The sequence below is a fragment of the Quercus suber genome, unplaced genomic scaffold (genome assembly GCF_002906115.3).
Source record: "Quercus suber isolate HL8 unplaced genomic scaffold, Cork oak 2.0 scaffold_832, whole genome shotgun sequence".
Lineage (NCBI taxonomy): Eukaryota > Viridiplantae > Streptophyta > Magnoliopsida > Fagales > Fagaceae > Quercus > Quercus suber.
Genome location: NW_027070262.1, coordinates 46,811 through 59,848, shown reverse-complemented (window position 1 = coordinate 59,848; position 13,038 = coordinate 46,811). Strand labels below are relative to the sequence as shown.

General features: G+C 32.4%; 1 long non-coding RNA gene across 1 annotated transcript; it reads left to right on the top strand.

Moving 5' to 3' along the window:
* Positions 1 to 352: 352 nt before the first annotated feature.
* LOC111988292 (uncharacterized) lies at positions 353 to 6,035 on the top strand. The gene is made up of 3 exons (XR_010626671.1): positions 353 to 3,667; positions 4,583 to 4,672; positions 5,263 to 6,035. It is a non-coding gene; the product is annotated as an uncharacterized LOC111988292 (long non-coding RNA).
* Positions 6,036 to 13,038: the final 7,003 nt, after the last annotated feature.

Genomic DNA, 13,038 nt, shown 5'->3' with positions numbered 1-13,038 from the left:
TATTTAACACGAATACATTGTGAACACCTTTGCTCTAAATGAGACTCTATTCCAGTAATGCTTGTTTCAACTTATTTTTATTTATTTATTTAGTCTATTTTAGATAAATATAGTTTTTAATTTTTACTATTTTATTTTCACTACTCACGAGTTGTTATATAGCAAAATTGTGACAAAGTTATGAAAAAGTTTGTGACATTAAACTTACTCTTATATAGTTGTACTTTTACACAACTTTCTCCCAGTGTCAGCATCTACAGAACCGTGTGGGGTAGTGTGTGTGCCACCACCAACCATTCAAAGACAAACTACAAGATTTTGGATTAGAATATAAATGCGTGTGCGGCTACTCTAAGCTCATCTAATACTCCTGAAAGAAAAACAATGGCTGAAGGAGCTTTGTTCCACCTTGCAGAAAAAGTCCTTGAACTGCTGCGTTCCTTAACTCTCCAAGAGGTCAAACTGGCCTCTAGTGTCAAAACAGAGATTGAAAAACTAACAAACACAGTTCTCAAGACCATCAGATCAAAGATTGGCTCAAAAAGCTTAAGGATGTTCTCCATGATGCAGACGACTTGCTGGATGATTTCTCCACTGATGTTTTGCGACAGAAAGTGATGATAAAGAAGGTACGCATTTTCTGTTCAAGTTCTAACAGGCTTACTTTTAGTCCTAAGATGGGTTATGAAATAAAAGCAATTAGGGAGAGACTAAATGCCATTGCAAAAGAAAAGGAGGATTTTCATTTTAGTCAAAGCTTCGTTGAGCCACAAGTCATGAATAGGGAAAGGGGAACTTATTCTTTTGTATTTGAAGAAGTTGTTGGGAGAGAGAATGATAAGGAAGTGATTATAGAACGTCTTTTTAATGATAATGTTGTAGAGAATATTTCTGTCATTCCAATAGTTGGCATTGGAGGATTGGGGAAGACAACCTTAGCTCAGCTAGTATATAATGACGAAAATGTGGACAAAAATTTGAGCTAAAGCTTTGGATTTGTATCTCTGATATCTTTGATGTAAAACGAATTGTTAAAGAAAGTTTAGAACAATTGACAAAGAGGAAGCATGAAGGAAGCTTTGAGATATTGGAAAAACAGTTCCGAGAAGGATTTAATGGAAAAAAAATACTTGCTTGTCTTGGACAATTTGTGGATTGAGGATAAAAGGAAACGGCTTCTCTTGAGAAATTTGCTAATGGTTGGTGCAAGGGGAAGTAGGATAATTGTGACCACACACTCAAAAAGGGTAGCATGGATAATAGGGTCAATTTCATGGTATGCTCTAAAAGGCCTACCTTTAGAAAAGAGTTGGAGCTTGTCTGTAAAAATGGCATTTGAACAAGGCCAACTGCTAGAACACCAAGCCTTTATAAGCATAGGAAAAGAGATTGTGGAAAAGTGCGGTGGGGTACCTCTCATTGTAAGGACAATAGCAAGCTTGCTACTTTCTAAACCTTCAGAAAATGAATGGCAATCCTTCAAAAAATATGAACTCTCAAAAATAGCATGACAAGAAGAATATAATATTTCAATAACACTTAAGTTGAGTTATCATCATCTACCATCACACTTAAAGCAATGCTTTGCTTATTGTAAATTGTTTCCAAAAGATTCCAAAATTGATGTAAAAACACTTATTCATCTTTGGGCAGCACAAGGTTTTATTAAGCTATCAAATTCAAAGCAACGTATTGAGAATGTTGGCAAAGAGTATTTTATGGTATTACTTTGGAGGTCTTTTTTTAAGGATGTAATAAAAGATAAATTGGGCAATATAGTATTTTGCAAAATGCACGATCTAGCAAATCTTGTGGCTAGGGTAGAAAGTACCATGTTAACTTTAAGTGAGGAAAATATTGATGAACAACTTCGTCATGTATCATTTGATCTTAGGTATTCATTAAGGCAATTCCCAATCCCCATGGTTAAAGGTATGAAAATACGAACAATTCTTGGAGTTAGTGTAGGGCAAGAGTTGGGTAAATTAACTTGTGATGCACTCATTACAAATCTCAATTATTTACGCACATTAGATTTGAGTAAATTAAAGCTCTGTGTAGTACCAAATTCAATTGGAGAATCAAAGCATTTACAATATCTTGATCTTTCTAAAAATGAAGATATTGAATTTCTCCCGAATTCCATTACTAAACTGTCGAATTTGCAAACACTAAAACTCAAGTATTGTAAGTCGCTTAGAGAATTACCAAGGAAAATTAAAAATTTTGTCAATCTCAAGCATCTAGATATTTTTGAATGTCAGAGATTGACTCATAAGCCCCTTGGACTCGAACTTTGTACTTCTCTTGAGATACTACCACTTTTTGTTGTAAGCAAGGCTAAGTGTAGTGGTGGATTGAGTGAATTATAGGAGTTAAGCAATTTGGGAGGAAGCCTAAGTATTAACAATTTGGGACATGGAAAAGATGACATGCTGGAGATGGAATGTAAAGTTGCAAAACTAAAGGAGAAACAACAACTTCAACAATTGAAATTATGGTGGGACTCAAGGTGGGCTGAAAATAATGTATGTTATGATGAAATGTCACTAGTAAAGCTCCAACCGCATCCAAATCTTAAAGCTTTGAAGTTGGGGTTTTATATGGGTGTGATAATTCCAAGTTGGGTCTCTTCTCTCACTAATATTGTCGATTTGGAATTCTATAGAAATATCAAATTGCAACACCTCCCACCATTAAGTCAACTACCTTTTCTAAAGTCTGTCATCCTTAAATATATGGATGCACTTGAATACATATCAAAAGACATTCTTAGAAAAGCAGCTGGTTCCTCAAAAACAACATTCTTCCCATCCTTATCTTCTCTCATAATGTATGAATGCCCAAATTTGAAGGGTTGGTGGAGGAAAGTTGATGGTAATGAGCTAGACCATCTTTTACTACCATCATTTCTTTGCCTTTCTTTTTTAAAGATTACTGAATGTCCTTATTTGACTTCCATGCCTTTGTTTCCGTATCTCAAAGAAGGGCTAATATTAGACACAACTAGCTTGAAGGCCTTTCATCATACAATGACTATGGGATAAACAGAGAGCCCATCAACAGCAGGAACCGCATCAACCTTCTCCTCATTAGAAGAGGTTAACAATTTAGAATCTCTTCTGGAGGAGAAGTGTGTGCAGAACCTTATTTCTCTCAAGAAACTTTCCATTTACAACTGCAATGGACTCAAATCTCTCCCTTGTAACGGTATTCAACATCTCACATCACTTCAAGAGATGGAAATCATGTACTGCAATGAGCTTGCTCTACTAAATGATGAAAATGATGGCATGCAATGGCAAGGCCTTAAGAGCCTCCGTTTTCTGCATTTAGAGAGAATTCCAAATTTGGTGTCTTTGCCAAATGGGCTTCAACATGTTACCACTCTTAAATATCTCCAAATTATTAATTGTCCTAATTTGATGGCACTACCAGGATGAATAGGCCACTTGACATCACTACAAAGCCTTGAAATTGATAAATGCCCTAAATTAACATCATTGCCTCAAGGGATTCGCAATCTCTCAGCATTACAGGAAATAATAATTACCAATTGTCCCCTCTTACAACAAAGATGCCAGAGGCAAACAGGTGAAGATTGGCCCAACATTGCTCATGTCCGATATGCATATGTGGATAATAAAGCAACACAAAACTTCTTAAGGTATGCATCTATCTTTTAACCCCCAAAATTTGAACCTTATTCAAAAATTGCAATTGTGGATCAAGAACTCAATGGTAATCATCTTCTTTTGTTTTTCTTAATATAAAATTTATTTAACTATTTTTCTATAGAATTGAACTTTAATTAGACACATGATTTCTTCAAAATGCTAGAAGAAAAAGGATAATTTAAATTCATTCATTTATAAAAGTTTCCAACGTGTCTATCAAATTCTCTCCTTTTTTGTGTGGATAGATATCGACATGTTGGTGACTTGGTGTGAAAAAACTTTTAGAGTCAAAGAAGAATGAGAGAATGATTAATTGAGTACAATTTGTTCATACATGCACAAATTCAAAGGTAGATTGGACTAAAGGATATTGTTATTTTTTCCCAAGTGTTTAAGGAGAATTCATTAAAGTCAAAAGAATTTGCTAATTTGATAAAGCTTTCTTAACCTTACTATTTCAAAGCACAATTTCTTTTAAACTTTATTTTTTTCTTTTTAAGTAAAATTTTTTCGAATAACTACATTTATAAAAAGCTATACCAAATGATGAGACTGACTATAATTTAGTCTAGCATGTCTAGACGTGCACAAATTTAATGGTAGATTTAAAAGGAAAAAGGAATAAAACAATCTTCGTCGTCGCATTTCTTATCTCTTAATTTAAAAAAGAATAGCTAAGTGTTTTGTCGGTGTTTCCAACAAAGAGGTTGAGAATTCATAAATCCTCTACACCAACTATCAAATTATTTAAAAAAATATAAAATAAAGGAATAAAAAAAAAAATCCAATTAGATTTCTAGATGTATTCTTAAATTTCAGAAAATCGTTGAACTTCCTTATGTTTTTTGTTCTTTTTTGTTTCAATTTTTATAAGTCAGGTTGCTAATGCCCAAAGCTGACTGTAGGAACTTTTTATTTTCCAATGGTTGAATCTTTTGGATTTTGCCCCACCTTCTACTGCTGCAGTCTCTACCTCTTCTCCCAATATATCAAAGGTAAAATATTCTCTTCTTTTTATTGTGCTTAGCTTCTTATATATATATATATATATATATTTGTCCTAACAAAAAGAAAACTTCTTTGTTCTTTCTTTGGTAAACACAATAATAAAATAGGTAAAATATTCTCTTCTTTTTATTGTGCTTAGCTTCTTATATATATATATATATATATATTTGTCCTAACAAAAAGAAAACTTCTTTGTTCTTTCTTTGGTAAACACAATAATAAAACTTTTGTTCTTGTGCTGCAAATGTTCCATTTTTTCTGGTGCTTCATAACTTCTATTATATGCTTTTCAGTTTTTTTTTTTTTTTTGGGTGTGTTCCCTGTTATACATAAGCTTTCTGTATTAAAGTTTGAATTTACCTCCTAAATTTTAAATAGAATTTTAGAATACTCTCTTTTTGCTTACAAATTTATCTATGAGTTTTTTATGATGGGTTATTAATGCTCAAAGTAGCAAAATCTTAGTTTAGGATATTTTCATTCTCTATGTTTTGATGTTTTGTTAATATCTCTACCTCTACCTCTACCTCTACCTCCTAAAGCCTTAGTATTTGGTTCTTAACTGTTGGTTGTGCAGTCTCTGTTCAAACATTCGGCAACAATGTGCATGTTCTTTTCTTTAATCACTAGAAAGAAAAGAATATGGGGAATTACGAGATGGGTGGATAGAGTTTTTGGGCCAAAGAGAGGTGGAACGAGTACGAATAGTTGAGCCGTGATAGGTAAGAGAAGCAATTTGATTAAATGTACCAAAGATGGAGTAATTTGCTACAAAGCGATGCAGAGGTGAGCAAATTCTAGCCTTTTAATTATTCTTACCTTATCATTTTTGTGCCAACTTCCAAAAGAATATATAGAAACCAATATCAACATTCTTCCCGTAGATCATTTAGAAACCAATACAATATCTCTCTCATGAATTCATTTCTGATGGACATGTATGGCCACAAATTTAATAAATTATTGGTTAAATTGGTCAATTCTATATGTTGATCTCACATAGGAAGGGGTGGCTTGTATGCAGTCCTACTGATTTGCACTTGCCCTTGAGTATACCCTTTTCTGATATTAAATGACATTATTTTCTTACAAAAATTAGTGGAAGTTGTTTCTCAATTTTAAAAACTTTGAATTGAGATTACAGTTTGAAGGTAGTTTCTTTTGTAATTATAACTAGAAATGCATGTAGTGTATGCAATTTTACACTTTAGGTTAGCTCCATATGTCAACCCTTTTGTGCTTTGGAAGTTGTTGATACCCATATTTACGACACATGTTTTACAAGCCCGATTCAACCAAGCCCGACTTCCTTGTGGGCTCAATTCTTGTATTATATTATATTTTATTCTTTTAAGCATGCCCTAAGCACATGCGACATATTGGGGGAAATTGAGGAAGTGTGATTTGGAAGGTATAGGTCGGTTTCTATTTTCTATTTTCTATATCTTTTTGATGAGTGCGTAGGACAAATTGAAATTCTATCGTATTTAAATAAAAAGAAAAAAGCCTATGATACAAGCCTATGAAAATAAAATAGAAAAAAGATGTAGAAAATAGAGAGGTAAGCTATAATGTCTTTGAACAAAATGATAAAAGCCTATGAAAATTTGTCAGTATTTCATATGATATTTTAACTATTGTTTGCTTTGCAGATCCACTAAGCATGTAGCCTGTCTCATAACTCCTTTTTCTATGAGAGGTGAGCCTACATGCTTCTTTGTGGTAAATTTGGCAATTCCTTTATATTTTTAAGTATTTGGGTTTTTTAGTTTAGATTATTTAAAAAAAGTTAATATGTCTCCTTACATTGTATGGTGTAAAGTTGCTCTAATGCATAACCATATTTATAGGTATTTAAAGACAATAACATATTTCTCTATTTCCTCTCTTATTGTTGGTAGGGATGTCAGCTATATTATATGGCTGTGAAGTTCCCCATTGAATGGTTATCGAATGGAGACCAGGGACGGACCCAGGTGCAGGGCAAAGGGGGCCCGGGCCCTCCCTGGGTCCAAAAATTTTTTTTTTTTGGTATGTAAAATTTTAAAAAAACAGGTTTGGGTCCCTTGGTTTTTAGCTCAGGCCCCCCAGCCAGCCAGCCCAGGAGTTTTCAAAAGCCCATGAAAACCTTTAAAAAAAAATATTGTATAAATCTATTTATAATAATAATAATATAATATATAATAATGTGGTTTATATTAGAATATTAGATTATCTATTTATATTTGATAATAGTAGGAGGACAAATAATTTTTTAATTGTTTGATTTGATCTAATTGCACTTAAATAGTAATTTGCACTTCATTGTTCACACTTTTTTTTTAACAAAAATTATTGTATAAATCTTCAAAATTTCATACCTATTAATCAATTTTTTATCATAAATGCTGAAACTTTAGATGTAACTCCTTAGAAAAGCTCTAAAATGTAAAAAGGTAAGATCAAACCTATTAACCTAAGTACAAATAATTTAGTACAGTGAAAAAAATGTAGGCACAAATTTACTTAAAGTTAGTTTGTGAAATAAAGTAATTTAATTTTGGCCATAATTTGGGCCAAATTGACTTGAGTTTTTTGCATTTTGAGCCAACGTAGGCTTAACCTATTAACACAATGTAGGCATAACTAACTTGCTCCTCCTAAGAAAATTTTCTAGCTCCGCCAGTGACTATATGGATGTGCGTTTGATTTTTTTTTTTTTTTTTTTTCGCTTATCTCCGGCCCCCCCTAGCTTGAAATCCTGCGTCCTGATGGAGACTATTCAGCACTAAAAAGACTTACGGAAATTTACATCATTCTTGACTCTAGCTATCACAAAGAAGATGTTTAATGATGTGGGCTGGTCATGTTTTTCCTTTTGGTGAAGTATCAATCATCTTCAACAGATTTGGTAGATAAACGAGGACAATTGAGTAGATTTAGTCATTTCAACTGGAATGTTGAAATCATAATTCTCAACTTGTTGAAATATGTTGTCAGCTAAACTATCAAATATTTCATTTCTTCTACAAATTGTATGATTTGGGTGGCTAACTTATTGGGTTCCTCATGCAATTATTGAACAAAGAAGCAAAAAACTGGGAGAAATTGATTGAGAGGAAAAACAGAAAAGGAATTCTATTATTTCTGCAAAATGACTAATTCGGTTACATCATTGAGCTCTGCTATGCTTATATACATAATCAGAGAGAGAGCTTAAATCACGGAGGTAGTTATAGCTGATTAACCACTATTAACACGTGTGAAATAACTACATTTTGGAGCTAAATATCTGACCAACTCAAACGCTGTGTTTTGGCCTTGAATCATAAATAGACTGAGATAAAACGAAAATGTTTAGGTTTTAGTGATACGGTGCGTTTAGCTTCTCAACACGACACCGTTTTCATCTTCCCTTTTGCAAGTTTGAGAGTGGGAGACGTTCCAGCAGCTGAAGGTTCTTTCATCACCAAAGATGGCTTCCTCTACTGTCTTCTGCTCTTCAATTATAATTTGCGTGGTCTTTGTACTTGTTTGCGAATTAATGTTTGGAGTTTTTTCTTTTTTATCTTATGCAAATGGAATCTTTGGAAAGGAATGTAACATATCTATAAACTTAAGAAATTTAAGTAAATCATTCGCTTTTTTTCTTTCTTTTTTATTTTTGGGTTTTTTTATTTTTTATTTTTTATAATCCAGTTAGCTTCTACCTATTCCATCTAGTAAAGAATCTTGCCGATGATGCATCTTGCTAATTTGTATAAAATGAACTTGGTGCATTGCATGCAGTCGTCTTTTGGAGGCAAATTTGGTCTTTAATGGTGGAAAAAAAAAAATAGAAAGTGCAAAATTTAAGGGGCAAATTATAGATACAATTTTTGTGATATACTCTTAAAACATGGAATTATCCTATGTTTTATATTTTGTAATGCTTATTTCCCTTTGCTTAGCTCTGTCATTCTCAAAAAAGGAAAAAAAGAAAAGAAAAAGCTCCGTGAGGCATTGTCATTAGCTTTAACTCAAGTATTTTATTTATAGCAAGAAGTTCTATTAGCTAAGTTTGTTAGCTATTGTAGATTATATTTGGTTGGAAATTTCTCCACTTTGGCTGAAATATCTTTTGTGAGAGAACTCCCTCGTTTAATCAATAAAAACCTTTTATTTTTTTGATAAACAATAAGCACCTTTTTATATGCAATGAAAAAATAGAGAACTAAATGTGTCATTAAAGTTGACAATATTGCAAGGAATTTAAAGTTACTTTGTATGCTTCTCTCATGGAATCCAAATCTTTTATCCCTCTCTTTCTGGTCCATTTATTTTATTAAATGTTAAATTTATGTCTTTTATTATTTCAATTATCTAAATATGATGGGTTATTTATTTATTTATTTTAGAAAATTAAAATAATAAAAGGCATAAATTTAGCATTTAATAAAATAGATGGACATGTGGCATGTTTTTATTTGTGGAGAATATAGTGAAGCATGAAGAGTGAGACCGAAGATTTGGACTCTCTCTTATGCCTAGAATATACAGTGAATATTAATTTTTCAAAAATTTATTTTTGTTGGTAAATAATAATTACCTATTACCTATGTATAATTTTATATAGAAAGAGAGAGAGTTAACAATATATAGACTACCACATTATTTGAAAGTTTAAATGATGTAGTAGTTTTATATACCTTTAAATTTGTAAAACTTAATTTGAACTATCGAATTATCAAAATCTGAGGTATGAAATAACTCCCTTTTAATTGTTGATGATCATTTTCATGTATAATGCAAGATTATTGTATTTTTTTTTCCAACATGTATTTTATTTTTATTTTTATTTTTTAAAACCATCTTGAAATAGCTAAAAAAAATTTGACAATATTAATTAAAACTTTTCAGAAGTATCAAATCTAAATTTCTTATATTACTTATTATTATTTTATTTTAAAATGTAATAAAATTTTAATCAAAAATCAAATCACTCATACTTTTTTTTTTTTGCTTGCTAGGTATAGTAGATTTAAATCTATGTTGCTTACTCTACGATAACAATAATAATACATATTTTAACCAGAGCTAATTGAAATCAAGTATCGCGAACTTGGAACTTAAATTATATAATACATATGGTAGTCCGATAATAAGTTAATAACACCAACCTAGTGGGCCCCCATTCACCACGATTTAGCTGGCCCAGTTTTTCTAGGCTTCATCAACTTCAAGCCCCAAAAAAAAAAAAACCTAACCTTCAAACCTCCATGTCGTGTTAGATATCCATTGGCTAATTCATGCACGTATGTGTGTCGGCCTTGATGATGATAAGCATGCTCCAATGGCTGCAACAAGCAAATAGATATTGAAAGTCGAAACACAGCCATAGCCTAACAAACAAACCAAGCATCTGAATCAAAGCTAAGCTACCAGTTACAACTCACAAGACTCATCAATCTACTATCTAATGATTGAAACAACAGTCAAATCTATTCTAGACTCTGCCATTACTAAGAGGGATTGCCACTCTCTCTATGACGCATTATCTATAGTAGTTCCTACTCGCTACAGATCATTCTGCTTAGGCATGTGAATAAATAACTCATGTTTATGACTTTCATATACATTTATAATTCCCAGAAGCAATAACATTCACAAGTACCTAAATTCACTTAATACAAGTTCACCCCCACTAAAATCTATAAATGGATTTTAAGAAACAGTACTTTCAGAGACCAATGTCTCATTCAAGAACACGCACAGAGGACTTGTTTCTTACAAATTAAAGTCTTTTGTTTGAATCTATTCTTGGTGGCAAACAGATTGAGGTAACTGGAGATTTCCATAAACCCAGTTCTAAGCCATCACAAATAAAATTAATAAAGTGAACAATCTGACAGTTAAGTTTGTCATGGTTTGTTATTACAGAACGTTGGGTCTGTTTAATTATGGCATGTTTGAATGTTTAAAAAAGGAGGGAGAGTAGAGTAGAGGGAGGGAGAGTAATGCAATTACCTTATTTGGAAGTTTTTTAAAGAATGAGGGGGAGGAGTTTGGAGGAGTTTGGAGGGGTTTGGACTCCCTCTACCCCCAATTTTAATTCTCCCAAATTGGAGAGATTTGGAGGGGAAGTAGAATACATAAACTATTGACTAAGTAAATTACCTAATTTACCCTTATTATATTAACAAAATTACACAAGGGGAAGGGCTAATTACTCCCTTCCCCCTTACTAATTTTAAAAACATCCAAATAAGGTGGAGGTGAATCATTCTCCTCTACTCTCCTCCCCACTACTCCCCTTCCCTTTACTCCCCTCTACTCTCCTCCCTCTCTAAACTTCCAAACAAGCCATTAGTTTGTTAGAATTCAGTATTGCTTCTATTGTAGGTTATGGTTACAAGGGTAAGGTGTTCCGTTTTGATTATATTAAGCGGATCAGCTAGCAGTTTATCTTATTAACTATTCTTCGTTGAAATCTACGATTAAGTGAACTGCCATAATACATAATACAAACAAGAAGCAAAAGCTCTCTCTTTTTATATATAATAAATTAATAATTAGTACGAAGATAAAAAGATATGTTTTTATTTTTATTTTAATTAGTTGATAAGAAGATAATGTTAGCTTTTACTTATTGTAGTTATCATATTTTATTCACTTGCTCCCATGAGTCTACTCATTTTTGGATTGAGGTCCAGTATTGTACTTAATGCAATACTTTTCGATGGCTGAGATTGAGAATTGAAAAAAACAATTTTTAATCTTAACCATTAAATAATTTTTTTTTAAATAAAACAATTAAAGGTTAAGAAGGTGTATATATATTTGGTGAGAGGGAAGAGAGGTATTGTACCTAATCTTAATCCTGCAATTTTAATAGTACTAAGCCAAAAAAAAAAAAAAACTCATTTGTAATAGTGATCCCTACTCTCTTAAGCTCCAATCAAGTCTTCATTTTTCAACTTGTGAGTGTAGCATACAAAGCATAAATTACAATATGAGCTTTCTGTTCATTTTTCCGTTTCCATTGCTTTTTACTCGTTTGATCAGATTCTGAGTGCAAATCGGATGGCTCTAGTCCACCAATAAGAAGACACCCCAACCTGAAAACATCACATGCAGAATGACAAAGTTTAAGTGCTATATATGTTATATAACAATTTTAACTTTCAATTTTACCATTGACAATTTAATTATTAAATACATGAATTATACATTAAAAATTTTTTTGAATTTACTTGTGAGATATATTATTAATTATGGGATGCCGCAAAATATGGTCATTTTTGAAAATCCAATTAATATAGAGTTCTTTAGGTGGATTGATACCTCCCAAGCACGGGCTATTATTGGGTACTCCTGGAGGAGTATACTCCCTCCCTCTCACATAGAAGTGAGCCCCATAGTGGGTGGGATCTAACACTATGCGAGAGAAAGGCAGTATACTTCCGGAGTATCCAATAAATTTCCCCCAAGCACTTAGCATAAATTCGATATTTCATGCTGTCACATTAGCATATTTAGTAAGAAATATTTCTAATCATCTCCAAAAAGATTTAAAAAAATAAAATTTATTTGATACTCATTTTTTAGCAATATTTCAAATCATCTCCAAAAAGATTAAAAATAAAATGAGTATTGAGAAGTCAATACTCATTTTTCATTAGTTTTATTTGAGTTTAAATTGAGAATGATGGCTTTGAAAAATTATACATTTTTATTTGAAAGATAATGCATATATATCAAATTATATTTTCTTAAAAAGTATATTTTCTAAATAGGACCAATAATATAAGATAAGGAGTACCATACAGTATATAGTAAAAAGTTATGTCTTATATGAGTTTGTATCATATTGAAAGTTCAAATAGCGTTGAAAACACTATGAACGTTTAGACCCCCAATTACAAATTACCAATTCAAGTTTATTATCAAACAATTAATGTTCGGAATATGAACATAAGCTAAACACAGAATTGATAAACAATCTAAGCCAATTATAATCACATTCATAGCAGAAAATAAAAGGCAAAGATAAGGGAAGAGAGATGCAAACACAAGGACAACACGCAATGTGTTATCGAAGAAGAAACCGATGCCCTCGGCGTAAAACCTCTCCGCCGCCCTCCAAGTGGTCAATAATCTACTAGAAAATGTAGTTGAGATACATGAATAGCAATAGACCCTCAAAGCCTAATCTACCTAGGTACCTAAGCCCTCCAAGCTTCCTGCTCCAACGAGGTTGCGTTGAACCTTTTTCTTTTCTAGCTTACCGGATTCCGCTATAACCCATAGCATCAACCAATAACCATTGGTTCCTTCCAAACTGCTTCCCTTAGTACCAAAAGACCTTCTCACAGACGTGGGTGTGGTGAGAAAA